This window comes from Chinchilla lanigera, unplaced genomic scaffold (genome assembly GCF_000276665.1).
Source record: "Chinchilla lanigera isolate Chin_1 unplaced genomic scaffold, ChiLan1.0 scaffold00001, whole genome shotgun sequence".
In the NCBI taxonomy this organism is placed as follows: domain Eukaryota; kingdom Metazoa; phylum Chordata; class Mammalia; order Rodentia; family Chinchillidae; genus Chinchilla; species Chinchilla lanigera.
The window spans coordinates 31,112,049-31,133,391 of NW_004955402.1; the positions used below are offsets into that span (position 1 = coordinate 31,112,049).

General features: G+C 41.0%; 1 protein-coding gene across 6 annotated transcripts in view; it reads left to right on the plus strand.

Moving 5' to 3' along the window:
* The window catches only part of Slc14a2 (solute carrier family 14 (urea transporter), member 2), a 406,176-nt gene that overhangs the window by 234,241 nt on the left and 150,592 nt on the right, over nucleotides 1-21,343 (plus strand). For 4 of the 6 annotated variants that reach the window (XM_005372855.2, XM_013510367.1, XM_005372853.2 and 1 more), the window contains one exon: nucleotides 3,889-3,958. The gene's annotated coding sequence lies outside the window, so the exon portion shown is untranslated. Of the gene's footprint in view, nucleotides 1-3,877; nucleotides 3,963-21,343 lie in introns of those variants that run through there. The other 2 variants (XM_005372854.2, XM_013510368.1) reach the window with 2 other exon arrangements.

Here is a 21,343-nt window from a genome sequence, read left to right on the forward strand (position 1 = left end):
ATTTAAAGCCTTTCAAATGAACTCCAGCAAGGAATCCTCCTGGCTCTTCCTTCCCACTCTATAAAGAAGCGTACTTTCCATTGCCTTTTTCACGATTCGGACACCTCTAGTCCACTTTTACCCCATTTTTGTTTCATATTCTTGGCATCCTGCTCTCACTTATTCTCTGAGCCAAGTTGGAGTACCTGGTGCGCTAGAAACAGTGGATTCTATCAGAACACTTCACATAGTGGGCTTTTTTTACTCTAGTCTGGTATGCAGCCTCAGTTTTCATGGATGCGTTTTGAATTTTTTTCTCCTTGCCTTACTTCAGAGATTGGAAAAACTCCTTATCTTCTTTATGTTATATTTTCACAAAATTCAGGGCTGAATAATTTTTTCTATGCTTTGTTTTTCTAAGGATTGGAAATAGTCATTCATATCACCCACAGAAGTAGACCCCTGTATCTGTGATGGTCTGCATTTGTCCAGATGCAACCAGGAAGGAAGGATCCTTTTAGAAGTAGAGTACTGCAATACATGTGCTCTTATTTTAGCCTCCATAAATTCCATGGGGGTCTTTAGGATGGGGGTAGAAGAAGTGGGCAGCCAAGCAAAGTCCAGCATGTCTCATAAGAGCTTCCAGAGGGTAGATAGCTCTCAAAAGACAGGGAGCCTTTGACTCAAGGAATCTATACCTCAACCCCCTGAGAAGAAGTACATGTCAGACTATTCTCATGTCTTCCCTATGGGGATATAATAGGTATTTAAAAGATACAAATATTCATTTCTGACTTTCTTCCAGTCAATAGGCAATACCAAATAACCACCCTACCCACTCAAAACATATTAATATATAATCCCAGATCAGATTCCACATTCCTTTTAGAAATCTAAAATGGATGATTTTCTTTCTTTTCTTTCTTTGTCTCAATTCATTCAGATTTCTCCAAATTGCTCATTCTCTATACACTTCTCACTACTGAGGTGGCTGCAGTTGCCTACCCACACCCACACATGCCTATCTCTTTAATAGAGCCTCGCTCCCTGCCTGGGTATTGATACTACAATGGGTAAGACAGCAAGGAAGGGAGGGACCAGCTGATGCCTGCCTACAGTCTGCATTAGTGGTCTTACCAAAAGCCCAACAATCAGCCTTCTCAGCCACTAATGCAGATACACCAATGTTCTTCCTTGCAGATACACATTGATATTACCCCTATGGTTCACCTCACCAAAGCAGAGCGCCCTCTTACTCATGCCTGAAAACCTGTAGTCACTCCCTCCCTGGGAGCCTATATAGATTTTCATTAGGGCACCTAGCATCCTGATTTTCCAGGAACAGTTCCAGTTAGTAGCTGATATCCTGTCCAGTTAAGCATTTGTCCTAGTCAAAAAATATTTTTAAATATTTTCTCCCTAGTTGACTGTAATGCTTAACTTTCTGAATTCAGTATGAGTCAGAATGCCTCTGGTTATAACCAAAGTTCTCTTCTACACTCCTTTGTAGAAGAATACTGAAACCCACAAAGAGAATGAGGTAGAAAAAAATTGAAATCCAGGCACCCAAACCACTAAGAAAGATGGCCAGGGAAAAGCTGAAGATTCAGGCACTAGTTGGTTTGCCAGACAAACTCAAAGACATTTTGTAGGGGGCCTAAAGGAAGAACCTATCCCAAAGATTAGGAAGAAAAAGTAGGAATCCAGGGTCAGGAGATAGGTTTTAGAATAATACCATCTCCAGGGAAGAAAGAGGAGCAGTTACGGAGGACAGGCATTTTGCAATGCTTTCTCTCCTCCCTCTCTGCCTGCACATTCTGGCTAGTAATACACCAGTGATTTCTCACTGTTATTTCATTTATGGCAATGACTTCAGGTCCACATGACTGGTCATAATGGTGATCTATGTATGCCATCTACAGTGGGCATGGCTAATGAATCCTATTTTATTTCTTAATTAAGAATTTGAAAGTACCGCAAATTACTGCAATTAACATGGATTTTCTTCCTCATTTATTTACTTATTTAGATGCCTGAAATTGCACCCTTAGCTTAAACCAACCACTGGGTTCAGAGCCCGTTAAAATATATAGCATTCATTAAAATATTTATTCTTCCCCAACAATGAGGGCTGCAGTTTGGAGATGGTGATAATATCTCTGTAAGCAAAATGCTGCCAAAAAAATATCCATTGAATTCAGTCTATCCAACCTCAGTATTTTAGATTTGTTGACAATCCCTTGTATGACTGAAATGTACTTAAGGTTTTCAAACTATGCTGTTGTTATGTTGACTTCACATTTGGTATTGTTGCTTTCCCTATCAAAGTTCTTGGAGACTATAAGCTTCATCAGTTTCAGGCTTTAGTGCTCACTGAAAGAAAAGAATAACAATTTCAAATGGTTGAATTCATCAGGCTGCTTTCAAAACATTGTACTTTGAATTAACTGCTTAACATCAAGCTATCTAGTATATTTCAAGATTCAACTTTACTTTTCATTCTTGTTTTGAGTTTTGGTTTTGGTTTCTAATTGGTTTGCCTGAAGACACAACTCAAACGGAAATGGTTGGAATTAACCAAAACTGCACCCCAAACTACAGCCAGCAGGAGTATAAATGAGTACAACCCTACCATAAAGTTATTGAGAAACAGCATATCAAAGGCCTTAAACGGCGCATACCCTTTGAAATAGAGCTATTCCACCTTGAGAAATTTATTTTAGAATAAAGATATGTAATAACTACACTGTTCACTGAAGCAATGTTTATAACAGGAAAACAAATAAAATATATAGTCAAAATGTGCAGCAATAAAAGATTGAGTAAATTACAATATAGCCTTACACTTGGAATATTAAGCAGCTAATTAAAAAAAAACTATGCATTTATACTAGTTATCTATGGTTCCAATACCCTAAAAAACAGCAACTTAAAACACAAACATTATCTGACACTTCCTGCGAGTAGGATCTGAGTACAGCTTTGATTCTCTGATGAGACTACAATAAAGGAATTTTCATGGACAACAGTCATCTCGAAGTTTAACTTGAAACCTGACTTGAAAGACTGGATCTACTTTCAAGCTTACTCAAGTGGTGCTTGTCTGGATTCAGTTCCTCCCCAGCTGAGGTCAGAGGCTTCTTTCACTTCCTTGCCATGTGGGCATTTCTATAGGACAGGTTATGATATGACTGTTGACTTCATCACAACAAGCAAGCCAGAAAACTAGAGGGTGTGCAAGACATCAGACAGAATCTTTTCATCACCTAATCTCCAAATGACAGCTCAACACTCAGCTTATTCTACTGGTTAGAAGTAAGTCAGAGGTCCAACCCATGCTCAGGGAAGTGGCTTGCACACAGTGATGAGCCACGGAAGGGGCAGGGATTATAGGGAACCACTTTAGAATTGTCTACACACAACTGAAGCTTTTCACTGACAAAAGAGATTCATAATATGAATATTATTCAATGAGACAAAAGCAGATCACAAAACAGAATGTGCAATATGGTCCCTGTTTTGTAGATTAACAACAATAATATATAGGAACATATTATTATATATAGATATGATAGATAGATAGATAGATAGATAGATAGATAGATCCACTTATGCATAGTCACAAAAACAATCTGTGTTCTATGGGTTGCTAGTGGCTATATCTGGATGATAGAATAAGGGATGAGTTGTATGTCCTTGTATGAGTTGTATGTCCTTGTTCTTAATTTGATAGAATAAGGGATGAGTTGTATGTCCTTGTATGAGTTGTATGTCCTTGTTCTTAATTTGTGGGATTTTTACATTTTTTCTAAAAAAAAGTATTATTTATAATTTTAAAAAGAGTAAATAGTATTAAATTTTTTAAAGCAATTTATGCCCTAGTGTTTCTGATCTATAGTATCTTTGCAGGACTTTTTCTTGCTTGTTACTTGAAGTCAGCTAAACAGAAGTTCACAAGATCACAGTGACCAAGAAAATTGTGAGTACGTTCTACAATTTGTTGCTATGCTTGTGTCTTCTAAAACAACTGCTGTAGCCAATAATGATGCCGTGAAAAACTAAATTATTTTTCCCTCTATTGTCACTTTGGACCACTTGGGAACTGTGATTGACCTGAGAAAGGTAGGTCCTATGCTGATTTTCTTCCCCAAGTCCATGCCTTCCCAGCTCAATTCTGGTTGCTTCCAGACAGGAGCTAACATAATCACATGGACATTTCCTCTGCAAATTCCAAAGGGATAGGTTTTATTTATATGTCAAAAATAAATGAACAGATCTGACACTGCTGAACATAACTGCAAGTTTGAAAAAGGAGAGGGGATGGGTGAAAGAGAAGATAGAGCCATTAATAATCTCCATACTTCATTAGCTTTCCTGCCTCAAGCCACCAGGAGGGCCTGAGTTGGGATACTACTGGTTCAGATTTGGAATAACTTCTTCAGCAATGTAAATGTTATCTTAAGGTCACTTTCTGATGAAAACCACTTTAGTTCCAAGCACAGATTTATTGGATGTTTGACAAGCAGGCCAGCTGCTGTGTACCTACACAGACCATAGAGAAACTGTGCAGGAGGGTGAACTAGTGCAGGTGGGAAAGGAAAGCAATAGTCTCCAAGACTATAGCAGGTGATTGGGACCAGATCTGAAATACTACTGGGTCTCTTTCCCTTGGAATCCATAGTACAATATCTACAGAGATGAACAACTGTCAAACCTCTGTAGTTTAGCAAAATACTTTATCTTTCCCTCATGTAAGGTCCAAATGGGTGTCTCTCCAAGGGATGATTCAGAAACCCACTTGGATCTTATGTGTGGCTTCACCATCTTCTAAGGCCTCTATATTTCATGATGGATCCTCTGCATCTACTCTAGACTAGGAAGGAGAAAGTGGGGATGGCATACTACTTCCTACTTACCTTAGTCTCATATCCCATGGGTGAAAATTAGTCATATGAGCCTCTCACTGATGGAAGAAGTCATGAGGTCCTTTGATGGCGGTTACTTCCCAACAACTCCACCATATGATAGGAGAATATACAGCTTGGGTTATTAGGAAAAATCATAGTGTTAAAAAAAGTCTTGCTGGGGAAATCCTTTCTCTTTGTTTGTTTTTGTTTTTCTTCCAGTACCGGGAATCTAACTCATGATCTTGCTCTTGCCAGGCAGGCGCTGTGCCACTGAGCTAAATCCCCAACCCCTTGCTGGGGAAATTCTTCATAGGAACTCATACCTCAATCATAGAGCAGGGAAAATTGACTTATCAACAGCTCTGAATAACTTCTAGCAACTTCTAAGCCAGCAATATGCCCTCATGATTAAAGTAACAAGACACTAGTACTGAGGCTCTAAAACTCAAAGTTTTTCTCCACTGGAACAACTTACCAGTGCTGGGGGTTAGCAGAACACACTGGGTTCTCAAGATGCCATCTTTCAAATTTCCTCGGTGTGGAGGGGCAAGTAGCATTGATGTTGCTGATGTAGTTTTACAGAAGTTTTTCATCTCCAGAAGAAGACCCTGGAGAAAGTTTCTGGAAATTTCTCCAAAAAGCATAAATAGAGCCCCAAAAAGAAGGAGAAAGAGGAAAGCAAACACATGCACACGCACACACACACACACACACACACACACACACACATACTCAAACACATACTCATACACTGGTTTTCTGAGTAATACAGCAGCCAGTATCACAAATCCTAGTAGACAGGTCACAGTTGGGAATTCATTTCTAGATTTGTTACAGTCGTCTTTCCCCTTCTAGTCTACTTTTCTCTAAACTAAAGTTAATGAACAAATCTTCAATGACTTTATTTTTCTACTTCATGCAAAAATAACTTCTTAACCATAGATTGGAGATGGTATTTGACCCTGTGTTGGGTGACTTGAACTTGCAGAAGCAATGAGCTGTTGTAGACCTTGATATGGAAACCAGTTCCCAGCACCAGACCTGAGGCTAACTGCTGTGATGATAAGAGAATTTAGACTCAAGGGAGGCCATGTTTTCCTCATCTGTAAACTGAGTACAGAAAACTCAACTCTTCCTTTCTCTGGTTTTTTTATTTAACTACTGAGAACTTAGGGCTCAAACAAGAAGTTAGAAATTACATTGAAAATCATACTATGCTAGATAAGTATAGCAGGTAGTCTTTATTATTACTGTGCTATTGCTGTTATATTTTGTGGTCAGCTCAGCTTTTCTTAACCCAGAGCAGTTAATGAAGTAGCAGTGGCATTGGTTATCCACTAGGAGGGCAAAGGAGCCAAATGAAATTGTATTTTTATCCCATTTTAGTCTCATAGCTTTCCTTTACAACAATTGTGTTCAGTGGGTTTATAAGCACATCAGTGACAAAGGCATTTTACTATATTTGCTTCCAACAAAATTCAGGATAAGAATATTTTTTAAGTACTAAAAATGGGAGAATTCCTTATTGGGGTGCTGAGTTAACTTTCACCAATAGCCAGGACACCGATACCTTTGATCCCATGTCTCATAATCATATCTATAACTTTCAACAAACTATTCTCACCTTAACAAAAGAAAAAGTAACCAAGTCCACTTTTTTCTTGCCAAGCACGATTCCCAATAACTAGGATAACATGTCCTTCATTCATGAAAGAGAACCCAAGCAGACAACCACAACTATCACTACAGCAACTATTTCTAAGCATCGTGTTTTCATGTGAAAAAAATAAAGAATATCAGCAATAGTCTATCTGGAATGAAACTTGATTGATTGATCTCAAAGTCTGGTCCTAGGCTCAAAATTGAAGAATCATCATGAAGAGTCATGCGGTTCAAAAGCAAGACCCTGGAGAAAGTGTAGAAATCCCTGAGTTCCTATGAATATGAGAGCAAGAATAAGCAGGGATAAGATAGAGTAGGAAAATGAGATTGGACCAGGAATTGTGGGAACTCCAGAGTTTAAAACAAGCAGATCATGAATTCTAAGGATGAGGATTCAAACCCAAGTCAAAAATCCAGGGCTCTGTTCAATCTACAGAGGCCACTAAAAGAGCCAGAGGGCAGAGTAGGTAGTTATGGTAATGGCTTAGAAGGACTCCAACATCTTCTAGTAGGTACTGGTGGTTAAAGAGTAGAACCCAGGTTTAACCATAGAGGTGGCTAAAGAACAGATAAGAAATCTTAGTCAACAGAATTAAGGAAAGGACAATAACTTAATTACCAGGGAAAAGTACCTTCTATATTAGATTGAGTGAGTGGGTTATAGTGTTGTATCATCTGGCCCATGAGTGTCATTTGGACCGAGCCCAAGTCAGATCCCGGCACAGGGGCTAGAGACGCTCCTGTTGTGTGACTAGCAAGGGCTAGAAATATGCAGGGGAGAGCCATATGCTCACTACAGGGGAGGTGCTTTCACATGATATCAGAACTGACCTCAGTATGCATTGAAACTGAATGATGGCTGCAACATTCAAATGATGGGCACACTTTGAGATCAGTCATGCTGGTCTGCAGTCAGCAAAAAGGGACAATGACAGACTTGTTCCCACATCTCCATCCCCAAAGTTCTTCCTCTTTCAGGTCAGCTCTGAGCCCAGCATCTGCATAAGGCTAGTTCTGCTGCTTTGTCTACAGAGACGTCATGAACTGCCCAACCACTTCTACCTCTCCACACACCCAGGCAGCAGAGCCTAAAGGAAATGGTATTTAAGGAAGAGGATTTCTGTATCTTCTAGGAAAATGTATAGGCTTTGCACTAGGTCAGCCATATTTGAAGACAAAATGGATTTTATTCTTCTACAGTCTTTTACTCAGGTGACGAAAGGAAAGTCACTCACACACTGAACATCACGGCCTTCTGCAAGTAATTTTTCTCAGGTAAATGTCAGCAAGCCCATGATTCTTACAAGGCCTCACATTTTCCAAGCACTTTTATTCACATTATTTCTTTTGAATTTCACAACAGTATGTAGGGGAAAGAATTATTATGTCCCGTGTAAAGATGGAAAAGCTGAAATATTTGAGCACCTTACCTTAAATTACCAAATGCAAGTGTGAAGTGGAATCCAAGCCTTATAAGTCAAGTTGCCTGTAACCCACTCTTTCGTCCAGAGAGGACACATTTGTATGTCAGCACTGGAAGTCTGGGGCAAAGGAAAGACAGGAGAGGAAGAAAAATTGGGGGACAGACACTCCAATTTCACATTGTTGCAGGCCATCCTGAAACTACGATTTTGCACATTTGAAAGAATTCTTGCACTCTGATTGAACCTGATCAGTTCAGCCACCCTGAAAGAGGTAAAACATATTTGGCAGGGAAGGAAGCTAACACTCAGAGAGGTCAAGAGAGTAACCCAAGAATAGATGGCCATTCTATAGCAGAGTCAGGGCAGGAACCTGTGAGGTCAATAGCCTTGCAAAGGATGGGATGGGGGAAAAGACTTTCTTGAAGGAGGTAGAGAGGAAGTGGTTTATTAAAAGATGAACCATAATTCATTTTTAAAAAACCAAAAGCAGTCAGAAGAATTTTGAGATAGAATGCTAGGAAGAGGAACTTAAACCACAGACATTAAAATACAAGATAAAATAGCATTATAGAGGTGTTGGGCTGCAAAGATCAATGGAATAAATCAGCAAGTCCAGAAAGAGGTCCATGCATTTTTGGTACATGATGGGACAATTACAAATAAGTGCATCAATTATTGGAAGTTTGCTCTATAGTGTCACAAAAAGTTGGCTCTTTATATTAGAAAATTAATATTAGAGCTCTATGTCATACACAAAATAACAGAAAATATTGTGAATAAATTCCAAAACATTTTAAAACTAAAGGTTTTTAATTCATAAAGTTTTTAAAATATTAGAAGAAAATACTTTTAATATCAGATCAAGAAAGAATTTCTTAAGATTCAGAAAACACAAATGGAAAAAGTGAACAAATTTCATTATATTAAAATTTCAGATTTCTATATGGCCAGAGACACCATGAAAAAAGCTGAAAGATAAGTAAGATTTGAAAGATGAGTTTACATTGTCTTCAACCAACAAAAGAGTGGTATCTAAAATACATGGGGATGAGAGGGAAATTATGGTAAGTAAAAGCACAAGACTGAACACAAAAACATACAAAACATAAAAACAAGCAGCTCACAGAAATAGAACTCAAGACAGCTTACAAAGACCTGAAAAACTTCCCTACCTTACTCATCATCAGGGAAATACCAATTAAAGCAAACAGATGCCATCTCAACCTATCCCACTGACAAAAATTAAAAGGTCCAACATTGCCAAATTTTTGTGGGAAATGGGTACTGTCATCCCGAAGGGTATACAAAGTGTATCGAGCCCCTTAAAGAGTAAGTGGGAAATACCTTCCAACTGCAAAGATGCATGTGCTCTGGGACAACTAAAATAATGCCAAAATACTTACTCTAGATAAATACTTTTCTAACATGTGAATTTATTTTTATATTGCATGATTTGCAATAGCAAAAATTGGAAAACAACCTAGATAACCACCAGCAGGGCAATGGAAAAGCAGAAATGAGGCTTAGTAAACTGCACACACATATCAAAAAAGATGGCTTTTGAAAACTTAAACTGATTGCAAGAGATCAAACCATATTTATACACCACTTACACATTTATTAAAACACAAAAAAGATGTTATCAACTACTTATGGTTTTAAATATGTGCACAGTAAAAACACAAAAATACACAGAACAAAAACAAGCTCCAGGAAAATGATTTTTCAAAAGGAAGAAAAGAGACTCAAGGAGAATATAAAGAAGGTTGAATTGCACCTATAATGTTCTATTTCTTTGATTTAAATAAAATTAAATTCAGCAAAATGTTAGCATAATACTCTGGGCAGTGGACACTGGGTGTTTGATATAGTAAACAATTTTAGAAAAGGGAAAAAAGGAAAGAAAAAGTTAATCACAAGCTGCCTGTGGTGGAAATGAGAAGGCAGTGGGAAGCAGAAGTCTACAGGAGAGCAGAGCTGACAGATTTGAAAATTACTTTGGCTTTGGATTTCTGCTCATGCACACACACTGAGACAGTTCAGAGCATGGGAGCAGTGGGATCATGGGAGAAGCACTGCCAAGCGAGGCAGCCAAGGAACCCCCAGGCTCCACCAGCCCAACCGAACCAGGTCATTCCATGGCTCAAAATAAGGCCCAGGAATATCAAGTGGCTGAAATATGAGAAGTGTGTTTTTCACACTTGAAATATCTGGAAGACAACAGTACAGGGCTGATATGGCAGCCCTGAGTTGTCCCCAGGATCCAAGCTCTTTGGCTTTTCCATTCTGCCATCCCTAATAACATGAATTCCATCTCCAAGGTGACATCCTGAGCTGACATGGTCATTATAGCTCCAGGCCATCCAACTAGGAAGCAGAGAGAAGTACAGACATGAAACCAAAAAGGTCCCTATGAGCTCTCTGTATGCCTCTAAAACTTCTTTACCAGAAGTCCTTAACCAAGGCAAGCTAGGAAAAGTTTTCTGTAATTCAATCTGCAATGCCCGCAATTAAAAAGCTGGGATTTCTATTGCACAGGAAGAAGGTGGAGTGTCTAGTTGGCCAATAGCTAACAGTGCTTGCCACAGTTGATGACCCATGTGCCCGTGGGCAAGAGCTGCACTGTGCTTTCAGGTCTATCCTAGAAAGAGGCTACAGTAATGAGGGTTTCCTTGGTGAAGCCAGCAGTCTTTGCCACTCACTGTTACACACTTTGGCCTGATTTCCACCTGGGACCATTCTACTGGAAGCCCTGTGTTCACCCTTCCACTCTCTGTTACCCAGGGACATGTCTGATTGGAGCCTTGAACTATTTTCTCATACTAGTTGTGGTTCTCTCCTAAAACTGATACCCCACACTCCCAGCTCTTGGAATTGTAACTTTGCTTTCAGGTTGATCAACCAATAAAAACACCTTATTTTAACTTTCTACCTCGATTCTTCCAAGAAATCTTTCCAGGCTTGGAGCAGCTCTCTCCACAAACACTTCATCCCACTGTTCATGGTCTTTACATATTTTTCACTCAGAATTAAGGATGGGCCCTCTACCTAGTGAAGGTCTACTGATTTGCAACTTGATTTTATCCTTTCTTCAGCTGAAAACTGAGGTGAAACCCCAAGATAATGCATAAAATAAATAAATGAATGAATAAAATGAGTAGGGTGAGGTGAAGGAGCCCAAGTCATCTCAGAATATAGTCTGAAAATAGAATATATTGCCCTCATTTTATGGATGAAGACATTGTTAACACAGAGATAGAACTGAATTATCCAGTCATATAGCTTATAATAACAACACCAATAATGATAACAGTATCTGCTAATGTTCACTGTCTTTGTCAAGCACTGGTCTGAACGTGTCATGTATACTTATTAAACCTAGTGATAACCCAGCCAGACAAGGGCAGAGCCAGGATTTGATCCAGGCATTTAGATTCAAAAGACTGTTTAGAACCACTATCCTATAAGCAGTTACGTTATAGAGCTTTAAAAATTCTATTCTTCTGACTCTGAGGCCAAAATTTTTTCAATGATTTGCCTTATACTGGTTCCTTAGTTACATACTTAGGGTAACTTAATCTTAAGTTCCCCTATGCCTTGTTGTCTGCACAATGTGGGCACCTGGTGAGGGCTTTGATAAAATATTTGAACTCAGTGGCCCAGTGGCCCTTCTTGTGAGGCTTTGATGAGATTTTAAATTGGCCACAAGGCTACTGTCTAAGGACTAAATAGGAACATCAAACTGCGTTTTGATACCCTGTGTAGAGAACCATGTCCCCGCCAAATAATATCTACAAAAAGAAAAGAAGGCATCTCAGATAAACGTTCTGTGCATGGTCATATTTAAATTCAAGTCCTGGCAGGTTAGAAAGGAGTGTACCTTGTTAGCATCCTGCACTTGTTTCTCCAAAGTAGTGGTAGCAGAAGAACCATCCGGGAACCAGGAAGAAGAGATTAGATAGGCAACTTGTAAAAATAAATCTGCTCATATCCATCTTTCTAACCAAGCTGTTGAATTTCTCATTTCCAATGTCACCAACTTAGTGCCAAAACAAGAACATAAAGCCATAACAAATAGCAACAAATCCCATATTGTCCCCTCTTCTTCCCTTCCCTCCAAAAGTCCAATGAATTCCGGTGAGCAAGGGGCTCCAGGAGCCAGCACACTTGACCAAGGTGGGAGCAGGGTTCACGGTGCACACTGACTAGTTTTTTTGTTTGTTTTTTGGTTTTTGGTTTTTGGTTTTTGGTTTTTGGTTTTTTTCCAGTACTGGGAACCAAACTCATGACCTTGCGCTTGCCAGGCAGGCGCTGTGCCGCTGAGCTAAATCCCCAGCCCCAACACATTGACTAGTTTATAGTTTATGCAGAAGCACAAGAGGATGCTGGAGTTCTTGGGGTCCAGTTTTGCTTTCTTCTTACTATACCTCACTCGTTGGACCCTAGGAGGAACTGACTTGACAGCCACATTCACTCAGTGATCAATTTAACAGGTGTGAATGGAGCCCTCCTACGTGTAAGGCCCTTGACTAAGGCAGGAGAGATACGGCAGGTTCAGCACAGAAAACACCTCTGTTCCCACAGAGGTTGCATTCAGTTGAGGGGACAAACACAGAGAACCTGTCAAGTACAAGTGATTAGTCCTACATCCAATGCAGAACAGTAAAGCAGAACAACAGAGAGCAGTGGAGCAAGAGAACAGAGCAGTCAGAAAATGCCTCTCTGTGGCTCTGAACCTCCTCAACAAAATTTATTCCAACCTCAATGTACACCTTGCTTGCATGGTGTGGCCTGGGCCTTATAGTTAGCCTGTTAGATAAACACACAAAACAGGGAGGAGTCCCCAGAAGGAAAATGCAGATTTTCAAACAAGCCCCAGCACTATCAAAAGTCCTGTTGTGGAATAGTCTAACAAACAGGACAGGGCAGCCACCAGCCAGCCTGGGGAATAAAAAGGATATTAAGAGGGTAGACCTGTCCCCTGAGAAAATAGTCCAGTGGCTTGGAAGCCTGAGGAAACTGTTCTTGCAATCTGAATCAGCATTTAAGGCTTCAGAACATCATCCATGAGGAAGGAAAGTTGGAGGTGAAGATAGCATTTGAAGAATTGTTAGGAGAGGGAAGAGGCCCTGACTCACTAAAAATATTCCCTAAAAATATGGCACAGGAGGTTATGTCTTTGAGAAGGCAGTAAAGGGGAGATCTTAGGAAGATTCTGTGCTCTAGAAACAATAGGGAGGTCTGTTCTTGTCTAAGGCCCAGAAAAAAAATTTCATAAATAGAAATATGATTTATTTTATGACTATAGCATGATAGATCAGCGCAAGTTTTCTAAAAGATTTATCTATCCATCAAATAAATCAATGGCAAAGAAAAATAATTGCCCAACTGCATTTCTGTATTTACTCCTCAAATCACCCTCAGGAGGAGAGGCCGCAGGGAACAGCTGGAGAAGGCCCTGATGTGATCAGTGACTGATGCTGGGAAATGGAGAGACAGGAACAACGGGAAGGGCAGGGAGAAGCTGCTCAACACCCAGAGCAGGAGGCTGTGCCTGCAGGTGACAGAAAGCAGCCCCGCTGGACGGGGTGGCTGCTGCCTGCTCCGAGCACCAGAGTTCACAGGAGATAGAATTGGCAAATAACGTGCAAAAAGCTCACACCTCCTCTCTATCTTCACCCTTCCATCTCCACTCCCGCAGCAGAAGAGTCTCAACTCTAATTTAACACTTCATATCAGCTCCGGGTCCAGCCCCTCCTGTTTCCTAAACAGGCTCCTTATCTCACTTGGTCTCTCTCCTTCAGTATTTTCTTCCTCAGCAAACAGCACATTGCCTTTCTTTCTTCCTTCCTTTCATTCTTTCACTTTTCGTATTCTCCCCCTCCCCCGTCAGTCATACAACTGTGAAGAGACGCAACAGACACTCTGTGGTATACTCTGCTGCTAAGCTGGAGTGCTGGGTAATTCGGGTACACTCAATGTACTTTTGACTTAAAAATCTTTCAACTTACAACTAGTTTGTCAGGACATAAGCCCATTGTAAGTTGAGGTATATCTGTACTACAGAAATGAACTTCATGAAAACTTTGTCAGTCTCCTTGGTGTTGCAGTGTGTTGGGGGAGAGGAACCAACAGGATGTCCATGTAGGTTTCAATCCCATCATGAGTACCGTGTTTTGATTTCACCTCTGTCCATTTCCCAGCGTGTAGACTGAAGATAACAGCTATCCTAGATACCTCATACAACTAGTATTAGTATAGAATGAAATAATGAGTGTGGAGGGACTTTGCAACTCAGCGAGAGTGAGGCGCCTGCCATTTCTCATCTTCTTCTTTGTCCCTCTCTATATGCAATAATTGAGCTCCCTGAGCCCAAAAGAGTGAGGCTGTACTCACAAGAATCCCACCGTGCCCAAGATGGATATTTCCTACAAAATAATGCCAGGGTCAAATTAGACTCCAGTGAGTTAATCGTAGATAATGTAATTATAAGAAGCAGCAAATAAATTGATAATAATTGACTACTTATTATTTTTAGAAAGAGGGGCATGCAGAAAAAGAATACACTGTGGGAGAAAGATTACCCTTTATAGGAATAATCACTCTTCCTGGCCACTTGGCCTGTATGTGAACCCACCCCAAGGAGCACTTGGGTCTCTCTGGCATGCAGGGTTGCTATAAAAATACTTTCTGATATGAAATCCTCACTTTACCCTGAGGAACAAATGTCTGTAGTCTCTAGAAGTATGCCCAGGTTTTCAGCTCCCCAGGAAAGAGCACAGCACCTGGAACCATTGCACAGTGCCTATTCCAACCCATTCCTCTGTCCCCAGATAAAGTACACGGTGGTAGGGGCCAGGGACAGAAACAAATATATTATAAAAATTAAGATGGGCCCACCTCTACCTTTTCACCATGTTCTAGCTGGTTTCAGGAAGAGGTGGGATTTCCAAGGTGTTGTGATAAGGGAGGGGTCAGCTATCCATTGAAGACAAGTCAAGTCACTGTCAGAGTCAGATGACACAGTAAGAAGCATTTCTCAACAGTCTCTGGGACCTCAGCTGCAGAGGTGAGATGAGGCAAGGTGAAGGTTGTGGGCTCCCTGTACAAAGGAAGAAGGATAAGGAAATGGGAAAAGAAAGCACTGTTCATCAAGTCAAGAACATTACCTACACTTTCATTCAACCCACTCAACAATACCTCCTAGTGTGAGTTTATTACCCCATTTTCCAATAAAGGACCTGGGGCTCAGGAAGGCTAACACTTGCCCAAGATCACACAGAAGAATAAAGGGGACTCTGAATGCCAGGCCATTTCTACTCTGGCAAGCTGGCTCACCTAAGGTGTGAGAGCCCGTTTCAAGTGCTAGAGACACCCAGTCTCCATTTGTGTCCTGTCTATGAGTGTTCTCCTGCTAAGGGATAATTCATTATTATGATAATATATTGAGTAAGAAGACTTCAACCTGAGACTTAGGTTTGCCACTTACTAGTTTTGTGAACTTAACTAAGTCCCTAAATACATCTATAAAATAAATGTCATATCTTTAGAAAAAATATACAGTAGAAAATATATGCCTCTGTTCACAAACAATTCTTTGGAGGATTCTGGTCACAAACTGAATTGGACAAGAACCAAGTTAAATTTAATGGTTAAGTTCAATGTTGACCTTATGGGGAAATTTGATTTTGTTTTCTTAATTACTGGCCAGAGCAGGACTGACAGATATAAGGAATTCCCTTAATGTTTGCTCATCACCTTTCTAAGACCAGAGTGGTTCCAGAGTCTCAGACAGAGCTAAGTCTCTGTAGGTGAGTCAAGTGTCTGTACCTTGGGGAAAAGAAAAGTCGCTAGAGAAAAAAGCCAACAGGTCCTGGCTGGAAGAAAACCACCATGCAAGATGAGCTTAATCTTGTTTTTCCTTTTATTTCTGGAATGGTATCCTGCAATATCATATAGCTCCTAGAAGAGAATATTCTATAAGATCCTATACTGACTCTATAAAGCCTGGATGAGCACAGAGCTCAAACAAGTGATCCATAAAGGCAGGATGCCATGCTTCTATTAGCTCTCATAGAGAAATTTTTCCATAGTCAGCTTTAGTGACAGTCAGAAGGTTCTAGAAGGCTTCATAAAAACAGACAGATTCCTGAGTTCCACCCTTAGAGATTCAGATTCAAGGGTAAAGATGGAGCAGAAACATGCCTTCTAACAAACTCACCAGCTGTTGCCAATGCAGATGATTCTTGGAGAAGCAATTTTGAGAAACTCTTGAACAGCCTATTGCTTCACACACATCTTACTGAAATTACCTGTTTGGGGCCAAACTCCCCACCAGGACCTAAGTTCTTGTAGAGCAGATCCTGTGCCTCTCCTCAGTGGACACCAGAGCCCAGCAGGACACCTGGCACATTGTAGGTTTGCTTGGGTTCAGCAGAACAAGAGGATCATAAAATACATCTCATTCTCATAAGAGCAGTCTCATATCTAGATTTTTGTTCTGCTGGCAAGGAACACTGCATCCCCATGTACTATAAAAATGGACAAATAATATGATCATAGGAGCCAGAGTGATCAAACTGAAAAGTCCCCAAATCTATTCCTTAACATTCATAAAGCAAAGGCACAGCTCTGACCTCTGCCGTCATTTGGATTAGTAAGATTATGCTGCAGGAAACATTTTGATAGAGCTCATCTCATCAACATAATGAAGTTTACCTTACAGTCACTTTGTAGTTGAGGGAACCCAGGCATAAAGAAGTTAACTGACACATTCAAGGTTGCAGCATTAATCAGTGTCACACCCAGATCTCTGGATTTTCTAGGCAGGACTTCTTCTAAAACACAAGATTCTGAGAAGGACCTGTGTGTTTTGTTTTGTTTTGTTTTGTTTTGTTTTGTTTTGTTTTGTTTTGTTTTTAAAGAAATCCTTTCTTTTTTGATGCCTCTGTTGCTTGCTACAGGGAAATTCATTGCAAGAAGAGGACGGTATCATTTAACATTCCCTGTATAGCACTTTCCAGAGACCTGAGCCATGGAAAGTCTTTCCCAGAGCCCCTTAGAATTCAAAGAAGGGAACAAAATCAGACTTAATTAAATGTGTAACTACTGCTGAGTATGGCAAGCATCCTTCTTTTAGGTCAAACTGATGATGCAGAAGAATGATCTTGCTTGTGACTGTTGTGTGTGCCCTTCGGTGATTGAAACCCTTGTCTCATCCCTTGGATTATTCTTTAGAAGAAGGCTTTATAGAATTGGGGTACCAGCTGCCATGGCTTTCACGGAGTAAGCTCTTCACAGGTCCCTCCACATCAGGCATATTAAGCAAGATGGGCTTATTCCATGCTCTGCACTCACTGCATGGTTTCCCTTTGGTGGTGTCTCTTCTCAGCCAAATGCTAGGCTAATTTAACTAACTCGTGGCTTAGTTCTTCTCTATCCTACTTCCTTTCTCTGTCTCTTCTATTTAGAGAAGTTTACCTTTGTTGCTGTAATGTTTCTCAGGTATTATAGCTACTCTGTCAGGGTTTAGTCTTTGCAAAAAAAAAAAAAAGTGTTCCTATCAGTCAATGCTCAGGCCCAACATCCACTTTTTTTTTACCTTATGCAAAATCCCATACATCCTTTCTTGGAAATACTAGTTAAAATTCTAAATGACAGAGGCAGCAGACCTCATCAGTGGTGGATCTCAAAGAGACAGGCTGCACCCCTTTCTTCCGTGCCCATCTATGCCAATAAGTTGAAAATAAATCTCTCTGATGATGCTTCACATGCTGATGTGCTTTGGCTTAACCAGCTTTTTGGATTCAGGGTAGTTTTTCCACTTCAGGACACTTCTCTCAAGATACTGTACTCCCCACACCACTACAAAATAAGACAGAAAAATTAAATCCACTTTGTAGGTTCTGAGGCTAAGGATCCAGGACCAGACTGACTTACTAATGTTAGTAGCAGAGCCCCTTCCTATCTCTTGGTCTAATGGTCTTTAGTCTTTAGTTCTTTCTGATCACGCTCTTGCTATAACTAAAATATACCCACAGGTTGGCTGATGTGTCCTCAGAAGGATGGAAGGGGAGGAGGAAATCTTGGTTTTCATCTCTGGAATGTTCTAATAGCTCCAGCTGTGGCTACAATTCCTGAGTATAGAGACTTTTTTAATCTTGTTTATTTTCTTTTGAGAGATTCTATCTAGATTCCAGCACACTTTCCAGCAAACAGTACTTTGAGGCAGCTGGGAAAGGGAGGGCTATTCCTTCCCTGTCATATGTCCTTAAAATAACATGATGGGGGAGGCAAGCCCTCAGGGTCCCCTTGAGCTACCAAGGATAGCATAATGAATTGGCTAATCATAAGTGATTTGCTCCCGAGTTCCAAGCGATATGGTAATGAATTGCCAATGAGCCATTTGCCAGACTGCAGCCATATGGTAAGGGATGGGACCCTGGCACATTGTAGCCATACTGTGGGTTTGTCTGTGTAATTGTTCCCATCCAGAACCTTCCCATCTCTATGGTTGCTAATTAACGCCCTATTTAAGCTTCTGTTGTCAAAACTAATCATGTTTGTTTTATTCAGATAGGTCTATCTCTTATCTGATTAGTAATAGTGACCATTAAGAGATCAAAACGCATTAGAGTTCGCATAAAAATATTTGAGTTTCACATCTTGCCTTACCCAGTGGGCACCCAGACCAAGCAGCACTGGCCTGTGGTAGCAACTCAGTCCAGGAGCTTATGAAACCAACAAGTTATTATCTTTCCCTATAGAAACACAAATGAAGATTTATGAAGATTTAGTTCATTAATTCCCCCATTGTTTTTCCTTTCTGTGGACATTCTCTCATTGGATCTTTAGTTATCATATGTGGATTTTATTGTAATAGTGATGATGATAAAAATAGGAGATTCATTTATCAGAACAAGGCACCCTTTCAAACACTTTTGAAACACACATACTCCCTGTTGGATGGATGAAACAGTGAGATTTTGGGAAAAGTGATATTAGTTTCTTTTCTTTCTGCTCATCTACAATTCCCCTACGTTCTTCTTTGGTTTCCACACTAGTTACCTAACCAGGGCTAGGGAGAAAGTTTGGCAAACAAAAACTAAAGCTGCCCTAGTAGGAAAGAGTAATAAGGAACTACTCTTAGTAAGTAGCAAGGCAAATGAGAAAGGAATAATTTTGTGAAGGGTTTAAGAGTACAGTGGGATAGGGGAAGATTCGGCTATGTATGCTGCTTACCTTCTACAGTGTCAGATGATGGTTTTTCTGCATATTTCTTACCTTTTAGAAAAGCATAGCACACTTAGTCTATTGGGCTTGGAATGGCTTCCCAAAGGCTCTTGCTCTCACAGTGTTGAAGCTCCCCTCATCACTGAGCCAAGGGGAGAGAAAGATTTGTTCCTTTACACACACACACACACACACACACACACACACATCTTCTGGCAGTCTCTCCCTCTAAGACTGCCTGTAATCCATGAAGGCTGATTTCCGTTCATAACAATGTTGAAGAATGTCAGGAAATGGAGGCAAAAGAAAGAAGAGGGAGGTGAGGAAGCCCACAGAATAATATTCCTTTGAATGCTCCTGGGTCCCTCACTTCCTATAGGACTCAGTGGGAACAACCATTCTGTTTCACAACTTCCTGATTCTTCCCTGCATCCATGCACTGCACCCCAGAAACAGCCAACGTGTTAATTGCAAGGTCAGGCCAGTGTCTTCCGTGGCATCTGGGACATGGTATAATGCAAACAGATTTCCATATGTGGTCCCTTGCAGTACTCCTCATCCCTGAGCACCCATACCACGTGAGAACTCGGCTTCTCGGGAGATGCTGACATTTTAATTGGAAGCATCTGTCGCCTTTTCTGTTATTTTTGGCCAGGTTTGGTTTATTTGTATGGGCCGATGTTTGTGTACAGGCCCGCCTACATGTTTCACAAAGCCTAGCATTGCCTCCCCTCTCATTTTCTTCTCAAGTAGCTGACTGGGACGTGTGACAGGGCCATTTGCCTTCACCCCTGTCTGCTCTGATGTGGATTCCTCTCAGAGGAATCAGAGTGGGCAGGGCCAAGCTGAGAACAGGAAAGAACCTTCCTGGAAAATGTGATGTTTCCAGGAAGGAGGCCTACCTCTTGCCACTTGCCACAAAGTGTCTCTTAGCCTCCCAGCAGGAGCTCTGGCACCTAGGGGCACCTCTCTCAGTGGACCACTTCCAGTTCTGGCCCACACTCCAGCTAATCCCCCCTCCTTAAGTCTCCTAGAGCTTTGCTCTCAGCAACCCCTAAAATCCTGCCCTCTGCTTTCTTCTCCTTCAGAAAACCTAGCCAGTTCTGTCCATCCTACCTTAATTACCTCCCCAGAGCTGTTCTTGTGGGCCTGACCCCATACCAGTATGGCCACTGTCAATCAGTAATCTAGCTGTCATGGGTGGAATAGTGCCCCCACCCCAAAAGGTACATCTCCCTGGAACCACAAAATGTGAAAAGGGCATCAAGGATCTCAGAGGAGGAGAAGGATCAAGGATGGAAGTGTCAATGCTTCCTAGAAGAGGTGATCGTCCAGCCTGGTGGCAGATTGGTAAAGCAGAGGAGTGGGAAGAGTATCAAAGACAAGGTGCCGGAGGAGTGGATAGGTGGGGGGAAATGAAGAAATAAGCCAGTCTGGAGCAGAGAAAACCAAGGGATCTCCACATCCCCACTCACCCAGAGGTCAGCCTTTGGTCTCAACATTGAGGGAAGTGCTTTACTCTGCAGAGAGATGGATCTGCTTCTCAGCTCACACACATCTGTTCATCAAAGAAACATTAATTGAACACTTACTCCCACCCAGAAGTATCCTGGGCACTAGAGAGTCCCTGAGAATCCAGTCCCTGAGAGCAGAAGAAAATAGGATCAGTGAGGAAAAAGTAAGAATAATAATCAACTAGGAAAACCTGTTGCCCTGGGCCATCTAGCACAGGGGCAAATAGCCCTGTGTGAGCAAGAACTTTCTGGAAACCACTCCAAGCCTAATAAGTTAAGTGTGCCCTGCTTTTCTCAAAGTAAGAAATGTTCAGAAGCACCATCACCCAACATCATCAACAGAGGCATTTCAGCTCTCTGGAAAATTATTTGGGTGAATCTCTGGTTCCTAGCCAAGGCTAACCTCCTGACACTTCCTTTATTGACTTGCTTATGGACCAATCTTTATTGATGTCCTTGGTACAATATCACTCCCTCTTCCTCTCCCTCTCCCTGTCTCTCTCTACTTTAGGCTTTGGAAGACGGTTCTAAATTCCTCAAAGGCAGGGCCTTCATCTTCTCTTTGGCTATCAGACTGCAAATGGGTGCCTAATTATCTGCAAGATTTTCCTCTGAAAGTGCCCAG